The sequence below is a fragment of the Papaver somniferum genome, chromosome 9 (assembly GCF_003573695.1).
Source record: "Papaver somniferum cultivar HN1 chromosome 9, ASM357369v1, whole genome shotgun sequence".
NCBI classification, from domain to species: domain Eukaryota; kingdom Viridiplantae; phylum Streptophyta; class Magnoliopsida; order Ranunculales; family Papaveraceae; genus Papaver; species Papaver somniferum.
In genome coordinates, this window is record NC_039366.1 from 93590979 (window position 1) to 93613105 (window position 22127).

The 22127-nt window shown below is 34.7% G+C and overlaps 3 long non-coding RNA genes across 8 annotated transcripts; all 3 read left to right on the forward strand.

Annotated features, from left to right (window-relative positions):
• Positions 1-2760: 2760 nt before the first annotated feature.
• Positions 2761-4979, forward strand: LOC113309850. Of its 4 annotated transcripts, XR_003340775.1 has the most exons (4): positions 2763-4256; positions 4464-4586; positions 4689-4777; positions 4922-4979. It is a non-coding gene; the product is annotated as an uncharacterized LOC113309850 (long non-coding RNA). The 4 variants fall into 4 exon arrangements; XR_003340776.1 differs by having other exon boundaries at positions 2761-4022; positions 4116-4777; XR_003340774.1 differs by having other exon boundaries at positions 2762-4256; positions 4464-4777.
• Positions 4980-14581: 9602 nt separating this feature from the next.
• Positions 14582-16413, forward strand: LOC113309852. Its single transcript, XR_003340779.1, has 3 exons — positions 14582-15841; positions 15933-16073; positions 16281-16413. It is a non-coding gene; the product is annotated as an uncharacterized LOC113309852 (long non-coding RNA).
• A 121-nt stretch (positions 16414-16534) lies between these two features.
• On the forward strand, positions 16535-19472 carry LOC113309849. Of its 3 annotated transcripts, none has more exons than XR_003340771.1 (6): positions 16535-16593; positions 17207-17224; positions 17302-17631; positions 18632-18691; positions 18778-18863; positions 18977-19472. It is a non-coding gene; the product is annotated as an uncharacterized LOC113309849 (long non-coding RNA). The 3 variants fall into 3 exon arrangements; XR_003340772.1 differs by lacking the exon at positions 16535-16593 and having other exon boundaries at positions 16989-17224; positions 18977-19196; positions 19345-19472; XR_003340770.1 differs by lacking the exon at positions 16535-16593 and having other exon boundaries at positions 16989-17224.
• Positions 19473-22127: the final 2655 nt, after the last annotated feature.

Sequence of the window (22127 nt, forward strand, 5' to 3'; positions counted from 1 at the left end):
AAAGCAGGATTACCAATAACATCTTCTTCCCAAGAGCTTTGAAGCACTTTTAGAAAACCAGGATGAGAAGTCCACACATATGGTATCTAAAAGGAATATTAGTTGGTTTAGGTACACCCAATGTATTCCCCATTATGGGACCATGATCATAAGTCTCTCTAAAACCCACCTTATAATGTCAACCATCAAATATTTCCAACTAATTGACATTAAAAAAAACCTTATCCAAATCACACAAAATTCTCTTTTTCCCAACTCTATTATTGCACCATGAATACTGGATACCAGATTTAGGAGCTTGTATTAGATCACAAACATTTAAACAATCTCTAAACTCCTGCTTAGCTATTTTTAAAGGTCTTCTACCACCAACTTTTTCATCACTACTCAAAACTGCATTGGAATCACCAATGGCAAGCCAAGGACAATTCATTTCATGTATCTTCTTCAACTCTTCCCATAATTCTCTTTTATCCAAAGTTAAGCAAGCTGCATGAATTCCAATGACAAGAACTTCTCCAACCTTGACAGTTATTGCTTGTTTTGTAGATGATATAACAGTAGGAACAGTAAGAGAAGAGTGCCATAATAACCAAATATTAGCCTTATTACCATCACAAGCATTTTGAATTACCATTTGATTCTTACCGGGCAACCTCAAATTTTTAACATAATTACCAGAAACTCTAACTTTAGGTTCAACTATCCAAAGTAAAGAAGGATTAAATTGATTCACTAAACTTCTAAGTTTGTCTTTGGCTCTAATTCTTTTCAATCCTCTGACATTCCAGAACATGACTCTCATTGAAGTAAATTGGTTTGAGAAGTTCCAGGACTTCTCCCTCCTTTATTAGTTTTAACTAAATTTCTTGCAGGTTGTTTCCTAGTAGGTATAAGAGAAATACCACAAGAATTTACCTTTTACTGCTTTGCTCAAATCTGTTGTAGCTTTATCAAATTTATCCTTACTCACACCAAACTTCTCTTCAACCACATCAACCAACACATGAAATTTACTTGGAGAACCAAGTGCAGTAAAATTACCAAATTGGACCTCAGCTCCACCAACATTATTCTGTGTCACTAAATTATCACCCTTTGTGCCACTTTTAGAAGTACTAGCAATCTCCAAATTAGGAGGAATGCTATTTGCTTCATGAAGTAATTTCTCAACGGATAAAGCATAAAATTCCTTTGGAGAATCAATGGCTCCAGAAAAACCACAAGATTGACTTGAAGAAACTTTACCACTGTTACTTGAAGGAGGTATAACTGCATCATTTTCCTCATTATCACTCAACAAATCCTCATGAATTAATGACTCTTTCTCCTTTGGAGTAAGACAAATATCAAAACCTGCTTGAACTGTATTTTTAATTTCTTTGGGTACATATTTCCAAGTTTTTCTTTGTGGTATCTGCACCCCAATTTCAAGATCAGTCTGTGAAGTTACACCTCCTTTTGTTCTACATTCTGTCACATAATGACCCACTACGTTATAGTGACTACAAAACTTTCGAATATTAGGACTTTGAATTCTCTGTGAAAGACCACCATATTTAGATTCAACCCAAACTTTGTCTGGAATAGATTTTGCTAAATCAATTTCAACTAAAACACTTTCATAATAACCAATCTCTTTCTTAAGAGTGGTTTCATCAACATATAATGGTCTACCAATAGCTCTCCCAATCAACATCACAATTGGTTCCTTCCAATATTCTAAACTCAAACCAGGTAATTGAACCCAAACAAATGCAGTAGACGATTTTTGTTCTTCAGGTTTAAAATTCTTTTCCCAGTATCTAAGTTTTAGCACCTGAGCTCCCACAGTCCAATATCCATTATAAACATGTTTTTGATCTATCTCACTATCAAGAATAATAAAAAAAAACTTTTCCAAGAGGAATCAGTTTACAGTTACCTGTAAGCTTACATTGACTTCTCATAGCTGTCTCAGCAACTTCCAATTTCAGTTTCACAAAATCTAATCTCCCAATTAGGCTAAATTTCCATTCTCTAAACAATCATCCATCAGGAATATATAACTTCGGATCATTCCCTTTCTTACCAATCAAAAAACCAGAATTATCCATCGAAGAAGCCCTAATTACTAAATTTTCAGTTTCAGAATTTTTCAAAATTGCAGAATCAGATCGAGAATATATGTTTCTGCAACTGTAAATCCTAGAAAGATTTCCGATCAATTTTTTTATTTCAAACAATTTAATCCTAATTTTGAATCGCAACTACTATTATTTATCCCTTTTTTTACCTCAATTTTTTTTTGGTGTCCTAAGTTCCAACTTTAAGGTTAGTGAATTTTGGATTTTAATTTTAAAAAATTAATCCTATAATTTTTTGGATCAACGATCTTCGGTTTCAATCAAAATTAAAACGACGAAAAAAATTCAATTGATAAAATAGAGAATGAGAAGAGGAATGTTATGATTATGAAAATAAAAGATATGGGTTTAGATATGTAAAAAGACGAAGGACAACATAGACAAATTTTATTTTTAAGACACCCCATAGCCACCTTCACTGGATGAACATAAAATTAGTCGCCTCAAATTCTTTCGGGATCACCCCTAAAAACGTCAGATTATTTAAATCAAACCCTTTAAATTCCTAAGCCATGCGAGGCCATGCGTCGCACGGTGAGAATACCCACCCTTGGATGAGCGTCCCCGCCCTCTTAAAAATTCTCCATTCCACTTTTCCTCAAATTATATGAATGTAACACTGAATACGGGTTTTATATTGAAAAAACAGTTTCACGCAGCAAAAAGAAAAAGAAACAAAAAAACAGTCCTTCCCTGAACAAAAATAAAAACAAAAAAAAAAAGTTTCTCTTATGAAACTCTGTTCTCCGTCTTTCTGTTGTCCTTCTCCGTTTTTCTGTTCTTCTTTGTTCATCGTATCTGTTCTTCTTAGATTTTTGTTGTAATTATAGTTTGTTTGTTTTTATTTTGCAGATACAGTTTTTGAAGATGAGATACTATTAGGGTTTCGTTTTGTAGGTCACCAAGACAATAAACGCTATACTAAAGGTTTTGCTCCTGATAAACAATAAAATCCCATCAAATTTCGGTAAACCCTAAGCTTATTCGGTGTTTCTCTGATTATAAATCCATCAAATTTCAATTCCGTTCAAAGTGCGTCAAACGACTGAGGATGTGCTGAGTTCTGTGCACGAATCTATAAACAATAAAATCCCATCAAATTTCGGTAAACCCTAAGCTTATTCTTTGTGTTTCTCTGATTATAAATCCATCAAATTTCAATTCCGTTCAAAGTGCGTCAAACGACTGAGGATGTGCTGAGTTCTGTGCACGAATCTATAAGCTTGGGTTTCATTGCTGATTGATCGTTTGGTTGGTTCTTTGTTAACTGCATCCTCGCCATTTCGGCCCAAATCTACGTGACAAGTTGGTCGCAAGGCTCATGAAATATGTGGAAGGAAGGTACAGGGTTTGTAAATCATGTTTTGACTCATTAGACATTTTCTTCCAATTATTTTTGTGGAGATGTTGTATTTTTTTTTGGAGTACATACTCTAATTAATGTGCTAGTAGTAAGATGTGAAGTACGTTATATTATGGAAATGTGTTGGCAATGGGTGGTGATGGTCCTGATGGATGAATGCAAAAAACAATGTACGTGGGTTTGTTTGTGGTTCTGGTGGTAATCTAATTAGAAACGTAGATTATTTTGTTAATGTAGGTTAACTGTATATGCATTTTGGAAGTAATGGGGGTTTGTAGATTTACCAGGTGAAAGATTGCTTTATTTGTGTTTCTTAGATTTAGTGTAGGTTAACTGTATAAGTCATCGGTATGTCAGAATGTAGCTTCTCTAACCTTAATGATCAAATGGCGCTAATCTACTCCGAGCCTGATGTAACGGTAGACTGTTAACATCAACCTTAATTCACGAATTGTACTTAGCAGTACTAAGAGGAAAAAAATTGTTGATAATTTTGTTCATTGCCAGCTTTGGGACTATATGAGAGAACCTAGGTATGATCTTAACTTTATTTAGTTTCTTTCGGTTAGCTTGATCAATAAATAATTGTAGTAGTTCTTCATTTGTTTTTGGGTATATTAACTTAGGAGCCGACACTCTTTCGGTCATTCTATACACTGTACAAGTTGTGAAGTTTGTATATGGTAGCATCCCAGTTTACCAGGTAATGGGTAATGATGTTGAACCCAAGATCAATAACAAACAAGCAAGACACTAACTATGCTAAGGTAATCGTTGTTTTATACATTTTTGTGCATTTTTTGTTTTTATCAGACTGTTCTATCCTAATTTTTCGAGCTAGAAGGATGAGGGAATAATTGTTTGTTAATTATTTTGAAAAACTGCGTGGCTTCCCAAGTTTTTTCAGACTCATTAGAAATAGCTAAGATTTTTTCACATATTTTAATACCATGTTACCATGTCAAACACATCAGCAACAGGATAATTTGATGTCTACATTTGGCACTGGGTTTTAGCCGAGTCTCAGTATCCCGTTTCTTTGAATTACATATCGTGCCTGAACTAAAGATATATCCAAGGATTAATTATATACTTTGGTAAACCTCTTCCCTGCTTTTGAAGTCACTGCGAGTATAATCAAGCTCTATTTAGTGACACCATATTATTTTGGTGAACGGTAATTTGTTTTTATTTTGCAGATACAGTTTTTGAAGATGAGATACTATTAGGGTTTAGGGTTTCGTCGATTGAAGGAAAGTTTGAAGATGAGATTCAATTTGAGGTTTAGGTATTGTTGTTCCCTCCTTTTTTTCTCCTGCTGCATCTCTACTATCTTGCTCTCTTTCTTTCATTCACTGTTTAATTTCGTTTAGATTTAGTGATTATGATTAATGATTTTTTTGATTGTTCACTGTTTTTCTTATTTTGGCAGGTATGATTTCTATCAAATATTAACTCTTTTGCTATACAAGAGATTCTATCAAATATTCCTGAGGCAAGAGATTCCGTGAGAGTTTAATCTCTTTTGAAGATGTTATACAAGAGATTCTATGTGGAGTTGAGATCTTTCAGACTTCAACAGGAGATGATATGCTTGACCTGCAGAAAACAAAAACCCTACCAATTCTTCTTCCCCTTTATTCTTATTTTTCTGCAGCTTCTTCTTTCGTTTATTCTCTTCATTGTTTCTTTTTAGAAATTGTTTCATTAATTTACAAGTTTCCTGTTTCGATAGCAGCCGATAGTGTAAACCCTAATTTTGAATACCGGGTAAAAACGATATTCCTTTTAGGGTTTAAGGAATAAAAAAGGGTTGATTTTTGTTAAGATTTCGTTTGATTTAACTGTACTTTTGGCTTTGTTCTAATCTTTTTTTTTTGGTTTTTTCGCAGGACGATTTTTACTATTGGTAAACCTCCTTTTCTTTCTGTCTCTTTGTTTATCCGAATGAATAAACCCTAACCCTTTTATTCTTTTGCAGGTATTTTCTTTGCTCTCGATAAACAACGAAATGCCGTATATGTTGAAAATTTTAGGAGACAAATGGTTGGAGACTTTCTCCCGGAGCATATCTAAAGCAATTATTTTTAGAGTACTTATCAGGTTTGGTTCCTTCAAGCAATACTATTTGTTAGCAGGTTTTGATAGCCATGCAAGCCATAGAGTACGTACCAGGTTTCTTTCCATAGACTATACTGTTGTTCATTTGAGGCATGGACCCACGGTGACTAACCCAAGTTGTTGTGTCATGTGTGACACCATTTGCAAGTTAAAGAGGTTCCCGTGCAAGCCGTATACGTACTTATCAGGTTTGTCTCCATGAGCCTTATTATGATTTATGTATAACTAGCTATGAATCAGAACGTCTCATTTTCCTTCTTGAATTTAAGCATTACAATAATAGTTTATTACTTATTGTGGCATCATATTCTTTGGTGGTAATAAGTTATAATGAGAACGTAATGTGTGATATCCAATTTTCAGCTATTGGAGTTTAGTATTATTAAATTTAAAGCGTCAGTTTATGTTGAATGGAAGCTATTTTGCTGATCCAAATACCACTACTAGGCTAGAGATCATAATAGTGATGGTTTAAGAATCTTTAATTTTTATTAGAGTGACACATCAATGACAATGGAATCATAATATGGGAATCCATGATTCTGGAGCATCATGGGAAGGTTATATAGACTTGAAGTATTTTTGTCCTCTATAAATAACTTAATGCAACCAATGTGCCAGAAAGAGAAAATTAGAGTTTATCATGAATTTTCTGTCAATGAAAATGCCACACGAAAAGCCTGTTTCAGAATTGATTTCATCAGGTGCTTATAATAATAACACACAAACTGTAGATGTTTAGGATTTTGATCTGATGCCTTTTAAAATGTTGTCGGATTTGTTTGTTTTTCTGCAAAATAATATGTTCACCTAATACTACTGTGACCCAAGGTAATGTCTTTGATCTGTTTCTTAGATAAAATGATGGTATGTACGAGTAAGATTGAAATAATTTGTTCTTCTGATGTACTTAAAAGATGATTTATTTCATAGATAGGTGATATTTTTTTTTTCTTTATGGAACTGATGGTCGAGGCAAAGCAATTGGTTATGCTGAACTTTAGGAGAATGCTACCGATGCCTTGGAACTTCGGGTTCTGGGTATCTTATCGTGGTCGGACTTTAGATAGGACAACTTATATAGTTCTATCTATTATTCTAAAATGTTTAAGGGATCTTCAGTGCTTTGTATGTACTTGCATCAAAAAAGTATTTCTGATTGTGTTTGGCCATTTCTGTTGGGTTGCAGGACATACGTACTCAATAAAAGGCCATGATGCAAAGCCATCTTGAAAGGAGAAGACTTGAGGTAACGGAAATGAATTGGTTGAACTTCTCTTTTTTAGAAATAATTGAAAAACATCTCATTTCGCAACTAAAAGGCGAACTTTTGCAGCTGAAGTGACCGAGTTTGTTGTTGTCGTCCAGCAAGTAAGCAAAAACCGAGTTGTGCCTTTCCGTATTTGACAGTGAAGGTTAAATCTTGAAACAATAGCTTTTATTTTATTGTTAATGTGAAATGGATTGGTATTTATAAACATGGAACTAACTGGATACATTTACTTCCCTCTCTTTGATATGTATACAGTATACCGTATACCACTTCTGTTCATGGATGGTTGTACTTCTCCGGTATGTTAACCGTATGCCACAACATCCACGGAAGTTGCATGTTAACCGTTTGAGCATATATATACATTCATAAATTGCTTGAGATGTTTGCTTCATCCATGGCATGATAGTTTGCGTTGAATTGGCTGCATGAGAGAAAGAAATGGATGTAACCTTGACTGTCTTAATTAATTGAGGTACTGGAATGTTTGTTTGTCCACGTAATATATCCTTCTCTGTTTGTTGCTTTTTAAATATCCTTCTCTATTTGTTGTTTGCATGCTTCTGCTTGAGCATTTACATTTATGGAAGGAATACCAATTGGTACGTCCATTTCTTATTAGTCATGAAGCAAGTCTTGATATACAAGGGACGGAGGATCATCATGAGGACAATGAGAGAGGAAGGAGAAACGGATTATGTTGCAGTTTATAAAACTTTCATATGCTGGAGCATTCCGACAGGGGGAGATATTTAGTTTACCATGTGGAATAATACTGCATTAGGGGCTTGGTATGGTATTAATTTTAATCTGTACAAGAAAGGTGTGTTTTGTGAAATTATTAAGATTTTAGACAACCAAAAGATTGAAAATTGGATTTAGATGTCAACTTCAATACTGTAAATTTGTATACTGTAAATTTGTATTTAGCTGCACGATTTAAGTTCTTGGTTATGACCCAATAACAACTGATAATAATGAAAGGTAGCCAACAAAATTAATAGTATTGCACTTTTCAATTTTATGTAACTTTTGAAATTTTCAGATCATAAATATCTTGATTTAATGTTGTTTTATCAACAAATTCAATGGTAATGATTTATTCTAATGATTGTCAAATTAATCTATTAACTTAACTAATTATATTTAACCACTAAACATGATTATTGAGGGGTAGATTAGGAATTATATAAATTATCCGGATAGGGGTCACCTTGATTTACTATTTAAATCCCGTTTTTGTCTTTTTCTTATATCCCCGATTAGTTTTAGTATCCCCAATTACGCGTTCTTATGTTTTTACAACATTTTTTTTTGTTGTTAAATCATGAATTTTGTTACCAAATAAAAAATCAATCATTACAAAAGAAACAAATATTAAACTTTAAGAAACAAAAACCAAACAAAAAGTAAGAAAACTAGTAGTTTACACATCTTTTTACATTATTGTTTTTTCTTAAAAGAATTATGAGCAGAAACGAAAATATGATTGAGATTCACACTCCAAAGCTCCCATAAAACTTGGTTTCTCTTAATATATCTCTACTTCACCTCTCCTGAGCAGCGCACCTCTCTTAGCCATTTTATGCGCTGAGAAGTTTATTTCCCTAAAAGAATGTTTAAGGAAATTCTATGCAGACTTGATACTATTCTTCTTCATCTATTTATTACCATCCAAGGAATTTTCCCTGAACCGAAAGCAATCAGTACTGCCTTTGAATCAAAGCTAAAACAAACATCCATAAATTGTATTATAATAGCCCATTCACCTGCACCAACTAGAGCCATCACCTCTGCAATATAATTAGTGGTCAACCCCAATCCCCCAGCCATTGCACCAAGATAACCACCAATACTGCTCCTACCAACAAATCCATAACCAGAAATCCCAGGGTTTCCTTTAGAAGTTCCACCACAGCATATGAGCACTTGATTGAATGCGGGGAACCTAAAGATGCATTCTTTAACTTCAGATGTACCAACTTTCACTCCGTTGATACCATATGTTATCATAATGTTCATATATACAAAACATCTGATTTTACCCTTCATCCTTACACTGCTTTCTTTTGTAAATTGCATTACTCTCTGTTTGAACTTCACCAGATTTGGTTTTTCTTCATCATAGCAGCTTTATTTCTAGCAAACCAGAGTTCCACCATTACAGTAAAAGCACTTATATACCAAATTTCTCTCACTACCGAACTTCTCCCTTGGACACACTTCAGTATTTCCATGAAATTAGAAGGATTCAAGAATTTAAATATTCCACATAGCCAATGCCAATTTTTTCCACTAAAATCACAATACCACAGTATGTGATCCATTGTATCCTATCAATTCCCACATAGATAACATTTGGAAACAGTGTGGAAGCATTTCTTTATATAATTTTCCTCTGTTGCACATGCTCCTCTAAGTATTTTCCACAAATTAATTGAAATACAAGGATGTATAGTGGAATTCCATACCTGTTTTTCCCAAGGAACACAAGGATACTTTTTTCCTGATGAGCTGCACTGCATTACCTACTGTAAATTCACCAGATAGGTCAGTAGTCCAGATCTTTTTGTCCTTCCCATTACCAATAATTGGTACGTCTTCCTCATTAAAGAAGTTGAACATTTCTGCAGGTACATTCCATTCACCATTCACTATCAAATCCCCGACTTTCAAATTCTTGTTTTGTATAACAAAATCATTAGCAGTATGCACATCACTTAGAGCATAGTCCTTGATCCATTTGTCCCTCCAAAATGAGATTTCATTTCCATCCCCTACCAGCCATCTTCTCCCTTCTTGCACATCATTCATCACCCATATTAAGCCTGGCCATATTGAGGATTTTTTATGATATCTTATCTATGCACCATTTTTATCCTTAACTTTGCATTCATAAAGTTTGTCCATTCTACATCCTATGTTTCCATTTTCCATAGCAGTTTCATGAGGAGTACTTTGTTCCCAATCTCAAATCTTCTAATTCCAAGTCATCCTTCTACTACTGGAGCACAAATTTCATCAAACTTCACTGTAATGAGTTTTTTAACAGCAGGATCTCCAGACCATAAGAAGTTTCTCACAATTTTTTCACATTCTTTTATGACAGCTTTAGGCCATTTATACACAAACATGTTGTATACTGGTATACTACATAACACAAACTTCAACAAAGTTAACCTATCAGATAAAGACAACAATTTACCCATCCAGCCATCTAGGATTTTATGCATTGTCTCCACCATTCCCCATACTTGATAAGGCTTTACTCTAACAGGACACAATACACTCACAACAAAGTACTTGTCAGGGAATTTAGAAAGTTCTATTTGTAAGCTTTCAGCTATAAACGTTTTCCTTCTTTCAGTTACTCCACCAACAAAGCACTTACTTTTCAGTTTATTCACAACCTGACCTGATGCTCTTTGATATTTCAATAAAAGCTTCATCAAATTCTCCAATGATTTTTTTTGACCATTACAGAACACAAAAATATCATCTGCAAATAGCAGGTGAGAAGGTTGACAACCATTCCTGTTAACAATTGGCACAATCTTTCCTTCATGTACTAGATTATAAATACTCCTACTCAACACTTCTTCAGCTATCATAAATAAAACTGGTGACAAGGGATCACATTGCCTAAGCCCTCTTCCCACATTAAAAAACCCCACAAGGTCCACCATTTACTAATACTGAGATTTTAGCAGACTCAAATAAAGTTCTTAACCATCTAATTCCAACTTCAGAGAAGCCAAAATGTTTTAAAGTTTCAAAGAGGAAGTCCCAGCTCAATGAATCATATGCTTGTGTAATATCTAGCTTTAAACCAATATTTCCTCCTCTCCTCTTAATATCTGATTCATTCACCATCTCAGAAGCTAAAACAATTTTTTCATGAATATCTTTGCCTTTAATGAATGCTTGTTGCTGACAAGATACTATTTTCTCAATCAAAGATCTAAGTCTTGATGTGATAATTCTTCTAATAATCTTGAAACTGAAATTAGCTAGTCCAATAGGTCTAAATTGCTCAGCTTTTTTTGCACCTTGGACTTTAGGAAGTAGAAATAGAAAGTTTGAATTCATACCTCTTGGTATAAACCTACACCTCCAACAATATTGAAGAGCAGCAATTAAGTCTTGGCCAACTATATCCCAGGCAAATCTATAAAAACTTCCTGGAAATCCATCTGGACATGGTGAACTATTTGCATCACTTAAATAGCTCAAAAAATTGACTAATACTAGTCGTCAAGGTAAACGAAGAGATATCATGACGATCATACAGCTGCAATTCAAAAAAATTGATTTTTCCAACCTAATATGTCATTTAAACAACAAACTAAACTACTAGGTAGAGTTTGAAAGAATTAATCAGCAATAAAAGAAAATCTAATCGGCATTCCAAAGACAGCTTCTTTGATTTCTGAAGAAGAAGGAATTGAGTCTAGAAAAATATTATCTTCCTCGGATATTACCTTAGGAATTACATCAAAAATACCCCCATCAAAGATAACAGGTTGATATTCATTTTTTTTTTGGAAATGATTAACCAGAGTATCAGCTATTTGAGATTGATTAGTCACCAGATTCCCAGCTTCATCCTTCAGTTCAGTTATGCAGTTGTGATCTTTTCTAATCTTCATAGAAGTATGAAAAAAATAAGTATTTTCTCCTCCCTCCTTAACCCATTTGATTCTAGCCTTAGCTATCATAAGTTCATTAAATTGATGTGAAACTAATTCATGTTCACCTCTAGCAGTTATTAGATGATTTGGTAACTCAACATTCTCTGGATTTGCATCAGATATCAAGACTACAGTTTTCACCACTTCTTCAGTTTGTGTCATTTTTACTCTCAAGTCCCTGAAAACCTCACAATTCCACTTTTTTTACAAAGTCTTTGAATCTTTTTAGTTTAGCCATAAACACAAAAGCAGGATTACCAATAACATCTTCTTCCCAAGAGCTTTGAAGCACTTTTAGAAAACCAGGATGAGAAGTCCACACATATGGTATCTAAAAGGAATATTAGTTGGTTTAGGTACACCCAATGTATTCCCCATTATGGGACCATGATCATAAGTCTCTCTAAAACCCACCTTATAATGTCAACCATCAAATATTTCCAACTAATTGACATTAAAAAAAACCTTATCCAAATCACACAAAATTCTCTTTTTCCCAACTCTATTATTGCACCATGAATACTGGATACCAGATTTAGGAGCTTGTATTAGATCACAAACATTTAAACAATCTCTAAACTCCTGCTTAGCTATTTTTAAAGGTCTTCTACCACCAACTTTTTCATCACTACTCAAAACTGCATTGAAATCACCAATGGCAAGCCAAGGACAATTCATTTCATGTATCTTCTCCAACTCTTCCCATAATTCTCTTTTATCCAAAGTTAAGCAAGCTGCATGAATTCCAATGACAAGAACTTCTCCAACCTTGACAGTTATTGCTTGTTTTGTAGATGATATAACAGTAGGAACAGTAAGAGAAGAGTGCCATAATAACCAAATATTAGCCTTATTACCATCACAAGCATTTTGAATTACCATTTGATTCTTACCGGGCAACCTCAAATTTTTAACATAATTACCAGAAACTCTAACTTTAGGTTCAACTATCCAAAGTAAAGAAGGATTAAATTGATTCACTAAACTTCTAAGTTTGTCTTTGGCTCTAATTCTTTTCAATCCTCTGACATTCCAGAACATGACTCTCATTGAAGTAAATTGGTTTGAGAAGTTCCAGGACTTCTCCCTCCTTTATTAGTTTTAACTAAATTTCTTGCAGGTTGTTTCCTAGTAGGTATAAGAGAAATACCACAAGAATTTACCTTTTACTGCTTTGCTCAAATCTGTTGTAGCTTTATCAAATTTATCCTTACTCACACCAAACTTCTCTTCAACCACATCAACCAACACATGAAATTTACTTGGAGAACCAAGTGCAGTAAAATTACCAAATTGGACCTCAGCTCCACCAACATTATTCTGTGTCACTAAATTATCACCCTTTGTGCCACTTTTAGAAGTACTAGCAATCTCCAAATTAGGAGGAATGCTATTTGCTTCATGAAGTAATTTCTCAACGGATAAAGCATAAAATTCCTTTGGAGAATCAATGGCTCCAGAAAAACCACAAGATTGACTTGAAGAAACTTTACCACTGTTACTTGAAGGAGGTATAACTGCATCATTTTCCTCATTATCACTCAACAAATCCTCATGAATTAATGACTCTTTCTCCTTTGGAGTAAGACAAATATCAAAACCTGCTTGAACTGTATTTTTAATTTCTTTGGGTACATATTTCCAAGTTTTTCTTTGTGGTATCTGCACCCCAATTTCAAGATCAGTCTGTGAAGTTACACCTCCTTTTGTTCTACATTCTGTCACATAATGACCCACTACGTTATAGTGACTACAAAACTTTCGAATATTAGGACTTTGAATTCTCTGTGAAAGACCACCATATTTAGATTCAACCCAAACTTTGTCTGGAATAGATTTTGCTAAATCAATTTCAACTAAAACACTTTCATAATAACCAATCTCTTTCTTAAGAGTGGTTTCATCAACATATAATGGTCTACCAATAGCTCTCCCAATCAACATCACAATTGGTTCCTTCCAATATTCTAAACTCAAACCAGGTAATTGAACCCAAACAAATGCAGTAGACGATTTTTGTTCTTCAGGTTTAAAATTCTTTTCCCAGTATCTAAGTTTTAGCACCTGAGCTCCCACAGTCCAATATCCATTATAAACATGTTTTTGATCTATCTCACTATCAAGAATAATAAAAAAAAACTTTTCCAAGAGGAATCAGTTTACAGTTACCTGTAAGCTTACATTGACTTCTCATAGCTGTCTCAGCAACTTCCAATTTCAGTTTCACAAAATCTAATCTCCCAATTAGGCTAAATTTCCATTCTCTAAACAATCATCCATCAGGAATATATAACTTCGGATCATTCCCTTTCTTACCAATCAAAAAACCAAAATTATCCATCAAAGAAGCCCTAATTACTAAATTTTCAGTTTCAGAATTTTTCAAAATTGCAGAATCAGATGGAGAATATATGTTTCTGCAACTGTAAATCCTAGAAAGATTTCCGATCAATTTTTTTATTTCAAACAATTTAATCCTAATTTTGGATCGCAACTACTATTATTTATCCCTTTTTTTACCTCAATTGTTTTTTGGTGTCCTAAGTTCCAACTTTAAGGTTAGTGAATTTTGGATTTTAATTTTAAAAAATTAGTCCTATAATTTTTTGGATCAACGATCTTCGGTTTCAATCAAAATTAAAACGATGAAAAAAATTCAATTGATAAAATAGAGAATGAGAAGAGGAATGTTATGATTATGAAAATAAAAGATATGGGTTTAGATATGTAAAAAGACGAAGGACAACATAGACAAATTTTATTTTTAAGACACCCCATAGCCACCTTCACTGGATGAACATAAAATTAGTCGCCTCAAATTCTTTCGGGATCACCCCTAAAAACGTCAGATTATTTAAATCAAACCCTTTAAATTCCTAAGCCATGCGAGGCCATGCGTCGCACGGTGAGAATACCCACCCTTGGATGAGCGTCCCCGCCCTCTTAAAAATTCTCCATTCCACTTTTCCTCAAATTATATGAATGTAACACTGAATACGGGTTTTATATTGAAAAAACAGTTTCACGCAGCAAAAAGAAAAAGAAACAAAAAAACAGTCCTTCCCTGAACAAAAATAAAAACAAAAAAAAAAAGTTTCTCTTATGAAACTCTGTTCTCCGTCTTTCTGTTGTCCTTCTCCGTTTTTCTGTTCTTCTTTGTTCATCGTATATGTTCTTCTTAGATTTTTGTTGTAATTATAGTTTGTTTGTTTTTATTTTGCAGATACAGTTTTTGAAGATGAGATACTATTAGGGTTTCGTTTTGTAGGTCACCAAGACAATAAACGCTATACTAAAGGTTTTGCTCCTGATAAACAATAAAATCCCATCAAATTTCGGTAAACCCTAAGCTTATTCGGTGTTTCTCTGATTATAAATCCATCAAATTTCAATTCCGTTCAAAGTGCGTCAAACGACTGAGGATGTGCTGAGTTCTGTGCACGAATCTATAAACAATAAAATCCCATCAAATTTCGGTAAACCCTAAGCTTATTCTTTGTGTTTCTCTGATTATAAATCCATCAAATTTCAATTCCGTTCAAAGTGCGTCAAACGACTGAGGATGTGCTGAGTTCTGTGCACGAATCTATAAGCTTGGGTTTCATTGCTGATTGATCGTTTGGTTGGTTCTTTGTTAACTGCATCCTCGCCATTTCGGCCCAAATCTACGTGACAAGTTGGTCGCAAGGCTCATGAAATATGTGGAAGGAAGGTACAGGGTTTGTAAATCATGTTTTGACTCATTAGACATTTTCTTCCAATTATTTTTGTGGAGATGTTGTATTTTTTTTTGGAGTACATACTCTAATTAATTTGCTAGTAGTAAGATGTGAAGTACGTTATATTATGGAAATGTGTTGGCAATGGGTGGTGATGGTCCTGATGGATGAATGCAAAAAACAATGTACGTGGGTTTGTTTGTGGTTCTGGTGGTAATCTAATTAGAAACGTAGATTATTTTGTTAATGTAGGTTAACTGTATATGCATTTTGGAAGTAATGGGGGTTTGTAGATTTACCAGGTGAAAGATTGCTTTATTTGTGTTTCTTAGATTTAGTGTAGGTTAACTGTATAAGTCATCGGTATGTCAGAATGTAGCTTCTCTAACCTTAATGATCAAATGGCGCTAATCTACTCCGAGTCTGATGTAACGGTAGACTGTTAACATCAACCTTAATTCACGAATTGTACTTAGCAGTACTAAGAGGAAAAAAATTGTTGATAATTTTGTTCATTGCCAGCTTTGGGACTATATGAGAGAACCTAGGTATGATCTTAACTTTATTTAGTTTCTTTCGGTTAGCTTGATCAATAAATAATTGTAGTAGTTCTTCATTTGTTTTGGGTTATTAACTTAGGAGCCGACACTCTTTCGGTCATTCTATACACTGTACAAGTTGTGAAGTTTGTATACGGTAGCATCCCAGTTTACCAGGTAATGGGTAATGATGTTGAACCCAAGATCAATAACAAACAAGCAAGACACTAACTATGCTAAGGTAATCGTTGTTTTATACATTTTTGTGCATTTTTTGTTTTTATCAGACTGTTCTATCCTAATTTTTCGAGCTAGAAGGATGAGGGAATAATTGTTTGTTAATTATTTTGAAAAACTGCGTGGCTTCCCAAGTTTTTTCAGACTCATTAGAAATAGCTAAGATTTTTTCACATATTTTAATACCATGTTACCATGTCAAACACATCAGCAACAGGATAATTTGATGTCTACATTTGGCACTGGGTTTTAGCCGAGTCTCAGTATCCCGTTTCTTTGAATTACATATCGTGCCTGAACTAAAGATATATCCAAGGATTAATTATATTCTTTGGTAAACCTCTTCCCTGCTTTTAAGTCACTGCGAGTATAATCAAGCTCTATTTAGTGACACCATATTATTTTGGTGAATGGTAATTTGTTTTTTATTTTGCAGATACAGTTTTTGAAGATGAGATACTATTAGGTTTAGGGTTTCGTCGATTGAAGGAAAGTTTGAAGATGAGATTCAATTTGAGGTTTAGGTATTGTTGTTCCCTCCTTTTTTTCTCCTGCTGCATCTCTACTATCTTGCTCTCTTTCTTTCATTCACTGTTTAATTTCGTTTAGATTTAGTGATTAATGATTAAGATTTTTTTGATTGTTCACTGTTTTTCTTATTTTGCAGGTACGATTTCTATCAAATATTAACTCTTTTGCTATACAAGAGATTCTATCAAATATTCCGCGAGGCAAGAGATTCCGTGAGAGTTTAATCTCTTTTGAAGATGTTATACAAGAGATTCTTTGTGGAGTTGAGATCTTTCAGACTTCAAACAGGAGATGATATGCTTGACCTGCAGAAAACAAAAACCCTACCAATTCTTCTTCCCCTTTATTCTTATTTTTCTGCAGCTTCTTCTTTCGTTTATCTCTTCATTGTTTCTTTTTAGAAATTGTTTCATTAATTTACAAGTTTCCTGTTTCGATAGCAGCCGATAGTGTAAACCCTAATTTTGAATACCGGGTAAAAACGATATTCCTTTTAGGGTTTAAGGAATAAAAAAGGGTTTAAGATTTTTGTTAAGATTTCGTTTGATTTAAACTGTACTTTATTGGCTTTGTTCTAATCTTTTTTTTTTTGGTTTGATTTCGCAGGAACGATTTTTACTATTGGTAAACCTAAAACCTTTTCTTCTGTCTCTTTGTTTATCCGAATGAATAAACCCTAACCCTTTTATTCTATTTTGCAGGTATTTTCTTTGCTCTCGATAAACAACGAAATGCCGTATATGTTGAAAATTTTAGGAGACAAATGGTTGGAGACTTTCTCCCGGAGCATATCTAAAGCAATTATTTTTAGAGTACTTATCAGGTTTGGTTCCTTCAAGCAATACTATTTGTTAGCAGGTTTTGATAGCCATGCAAGCCATAGAGTACGTACCAGGTTTCTTTCCATAGACTATACTGTTGTTCATTTGAGGCATGGACCCACGGTGACTAACCCAAGTTGTTGTGTCATGTGTGACACCATTTGCAAGTTAGAAGAGGTTCCCGTGCAAGCCGTATACAGTACTTATCAGGTTTGTCTCCATGAGCCTTATTATGATTTATGTATAACTAGCTATGAATCAGAACGTCTCATTTTCCTTCTTGAATTTAAGCATTTACAATAATAGTTTATTACTTATTGTGGCATCAAATTCTTTGGTGGTAATAAGTTATAATGAGAACGTAATGTGTGATATCCAATTTTCAGCTATTGGAGTTTAGTATTACTAAATTTAAAGCGTCAGTTTATGTTGAATGGAAGCTATTTTGCTGATCCAAATACCACTACTAGGCTAGAGATCATAATAGTGATGGTTTAAGAATCTTTAATTTTTATTAGAGTGACACATCAATGACAATGGAATCATAATATGGGAATCCATGATTCTGGAGCATCATGGGAAGGTTATATAGACTTGAAGTATTTTTGTCCTCTATAAATAACTTAATGCAACCAATGTGCCAGAAAGAGAAAATTAGAGTTTATCATGAATTTTCTGTCAATGAAAATGCCACACGAAAAGCCTGTTTCAGAATTGATTTCATCAGGTGCTTATATATAACACACAAACTGTAGATGTTTAGGATTTTGATCTGATGCCTTTTAAAATGTTGTCGGATTTGTTTGTTTTTCGGCAAAATAATCTGTTCACCTAATACTACTGTGACCCAAGGTAATGTCTTTGATCTGTTTCTTAGATAAAATGATGGTATGTACGAGTAAGATTGAAATAATTTGTTCTTCTGATGTACTTAAAAGATGATTTATTTCATAGATAGGTGATATTTTTTTTTTCTTTATGGAACTGATGGTCAAGGCAAAGCAATTGGTTATGCTGAACTTTAGGAGAATGCTACCGATGCCTTGGAACTTCGGGTTCTGGGTATCTTATCGTGGTCGGACTTTAGATAGGACAACTTATATAGTTCTATCTATTATTCTAAAATGTTTAAGGGATCTTCAGTGCTTTGTATGTACTTGCATCAAAAAAGTATTTCTGATTGTGTTTGGCCATTTCTGTTGGGTTGCAGGACATACGTACTCAATAAAAGGCCATGATGCAAAGCCATCTTGAAAGGAGAAGACTTGAGGTAACGGAAATGAATTGGTTGAACTTCTCTTTTTAGAAATAATTGAAAAACATCTCATTTCGCAACTAAAAGGCGAACTTTTGCAGCTGAAGTGACCGAGTTTGTTGTTGTTGTCGTCCAGCAAGTAAGCAAAGGAAGACCGAGTTGTGCCTTTCCGTATTTGACAGTGAAGGTTAAATCTTGAAACAATAGCTTTTATTTTATTGTTAATGTGAAATGGATTGGTATTTATAAACATGGAACCAACTGGATACATTTACTTCCCTCTCTTTGATATGTATACAGTATACCGTATACCACTTCTGTTCATGGATGGTTGTACTTCTCCGGTATGTTAACCGTATGCCACAACATCCACGGAAGTTGCATGTTAACCGTTTGAGCATATATATACATTCATAAATTGCTTGAGATGTTTGCTTCATCCATGGCATGATAGTTTGCGTTGAATTGGCTGCATGAGAGAAAGAAATGGATGTAACCTTGACTGTCTTAATTAATTGAGGTACTGGAATGTTTGTTTGTCCACGTAATATATCCTTCTCTGTTTGTTGCTTTTTAAATATCCTTCTCTATTTGTTGTTTGCATGCTTCTGCTTGAGCATTTACATTTATGGAAGGAATACCAATTGGGTACGTCCATTTCTTATTAGTCATGAAGCAAGTCTTGATATACAAGGGACGGAGGATCATCATGAGGACGATGAGAGAGGAAGGAGAAACGGATTATGTTGCAGTTTATATAAACTTTCATATGCTGGAGCATTCCGACAGGGGGAGATATTTAGTTTTACCATGTGGAATAATACTGCATTAGGGGCTTGGTATGGTATTAATTTTAATCTGTACAGAAAGGTGTGTTTTGTGAAATTATTAAGATTTTAGACAACCAAAAGATTGAAAATTGGATTTAGATGTCAACTTCAATACTGTAAATTTGTATACTGTAAATTTGTATTTAGCTGCACGATTTAAGTTCTTGGTTATGACCCAATAACAACTGATAATAATGAAAGGTAGCCAACAAAATTAATAGTATTGCACTTTTCAATTTTATGAAACTTTTGAAATTTTCAGATCACCGGGTTGATCTTTTGAGCTTCTTCGAATTTAAAATTTTTGGGTTGATCTGGTAGAAACACATTTTCTAAGCAGTAATTATATTTCTCTAAATCCGATGTTGTTGCAGGAACAGACGAAGTCACGCCACACCACCAAATTAAAAATCCTAAGGGACGTGGCGAGGCGAAGCCGAGCCACACTTAATTAAAAATTCAACACCAAATCAAAAATACACGGCGGGGCGAGGCAAAGCCGAGCCATGCCCAATCAAAAATCCAAAGGGACGGGGCGAGGCGAAGCCACATCACACCCCGTAATATAGGGTTAAGAAAAAATATGCTCGGTGCGTAGCACGGGCACAAAATCTAGTACCTCTTATTTTTCCTTTATTTTTAAAAACACCCCTAAGGATATATTTTACGTGCACACTATTATTTTTCACAAAATTGGTTAAAAAGACCAAAATCGACAATTCCTGGGTGAAATGGACAGTTAGATTTTGATACTGTTTAAATGGACAAAAATGTAAAAATAGGCAGGATGTAACCAGTTTCATCGTGCCCATTTTCAAATATTTTTTCTTATTTTTAATTTACACAGGATGTATCCAGTTTCATCCTTGCTATTTTTAAAATTTAAGCTAGGATGAAACCAGTTTCATATCTTCGGGCATTCCCGGCCCACCAAGCGAAACCGGTGGTTTCTTGGTCACGACCAGCTAAAGCTAAAGTTCCATTAAAGAGCGTTTCCACGGGGTAGAACCTCCTCAGGGAATATAAGGTTTTCATGAGGCTGATCCTGAGCCGCCATCCAAGCACGAATACCCTCGTTTAAAAGAATATTTTTAGTGTAGAAAGTCTCAAATTCAGGATCTTCCGCTGCGCGTATTTCCTGGGAAACGAAGTCATAGGCACGCAGGTTCAGAGCCAGGCCGACTACTCCAAGAGCACTCATCCATAAACCGGTTACTGGTACAAATAACATAAAGAAATGTAACCAACGTTTATTCGAAAAAGCAACCCCAAAGATTTGGGACCAAAAGCGGTTAGCGGTGACCATTGAATAAGTCTCTTCGGATTGAGTTGGGTTAAAAGCACGGAATGTATTTGCACCGTCACCATCTTCAAATAAAGTATTTTCCACGGTAGCACCATGAATAGCGCATAAGAGAGCAGCACCCAATACGCCGGCAACTCCCATCATATGAAATGGGTTCAACGTCCAATTATGAAATCCTTGGAAGAACAGGTTGAATCGAAATATAGCTGCTACACCAAAACTAGGTGCAAAGAACCAACCAGATTGTCCTAGTGGATAAATCATAAATACAGAAACAAAAACAGCAATTGGACCAGAAAATGCAATTGCATTATACGGTCGCAATTGAACAGATCGAGCAAGTTCGAATTGACGTAACATGAAACCTATTAGTACGAAAGCGCCATGGAGAGCAACAAAAGCCCATAGACCACCTAATTGACACCAACGAGTAAAATTCCCTTGTGCTTGAGGACCCCATAGTAGCAACAAAGAATGTGCTAAACTATTAGCAGGAGTAGAAACTGTGGCGGTTAAGAAATTGCAGCCTTCCAAATAGGAATTGGCCAACCCATGGGTATACCATGAAGTAACAAAGGTTGTACCTGTGAACCAATCTCCTACAGCGAAATAAGCACAAGGAAAGAGCAATAGACCGGACCAACCTACAAAAACGAAACAGTCCCTCCGTAACCAGTCATCCATAGTATCAAATAAATCTTTTTCATCTTTGGTAAATCTACCAAGGGCTATAGTCATAGTGATCCTCATATTCAACTACTTCAACCATTTCCGAGCACCTCATAGCATTCTTAGGATGTACGAGGGTTCTATCATTTACGTATGATTCCTCGTCCATCGCCCCTTGCAATGGGTTTCGAAGAGAAAAAACCTTTCCTTAGATTGGACCATAAATGGCCTAGATAAATCCATGAGCTCGATTCAACGATTCCTGCCTATACCCTGAATTTTCTTATGACTTAGGAATCAGAGGTGTTTTTGGGCTGTTCAAGGAACAAGTTATCTCCTCTCTCTCTCACCAGTTTCTCCTCAGACCTACCCCCACCCCAGCAACTATTCTTATTCTTTTCTTGGATCTGGTTCGTGATATTGCGAAAAGACCATAAAATTCTATATGAATTCTCCTATATTAAACTATTACAGTACTATCATATAATTCTATATATGACTCTTGTTTTGTCTTCGCTAGTTAGATTTATCTGTACTTCAACTGAATCTAAAGCTCCAGAGTATATCTTTTTATAGGTCGAACAAAAAAGAAAAAGACATTGCCTTTTTTCCCTTTATCTGCCCGAAAAAAGGGAAAATCCCCTTT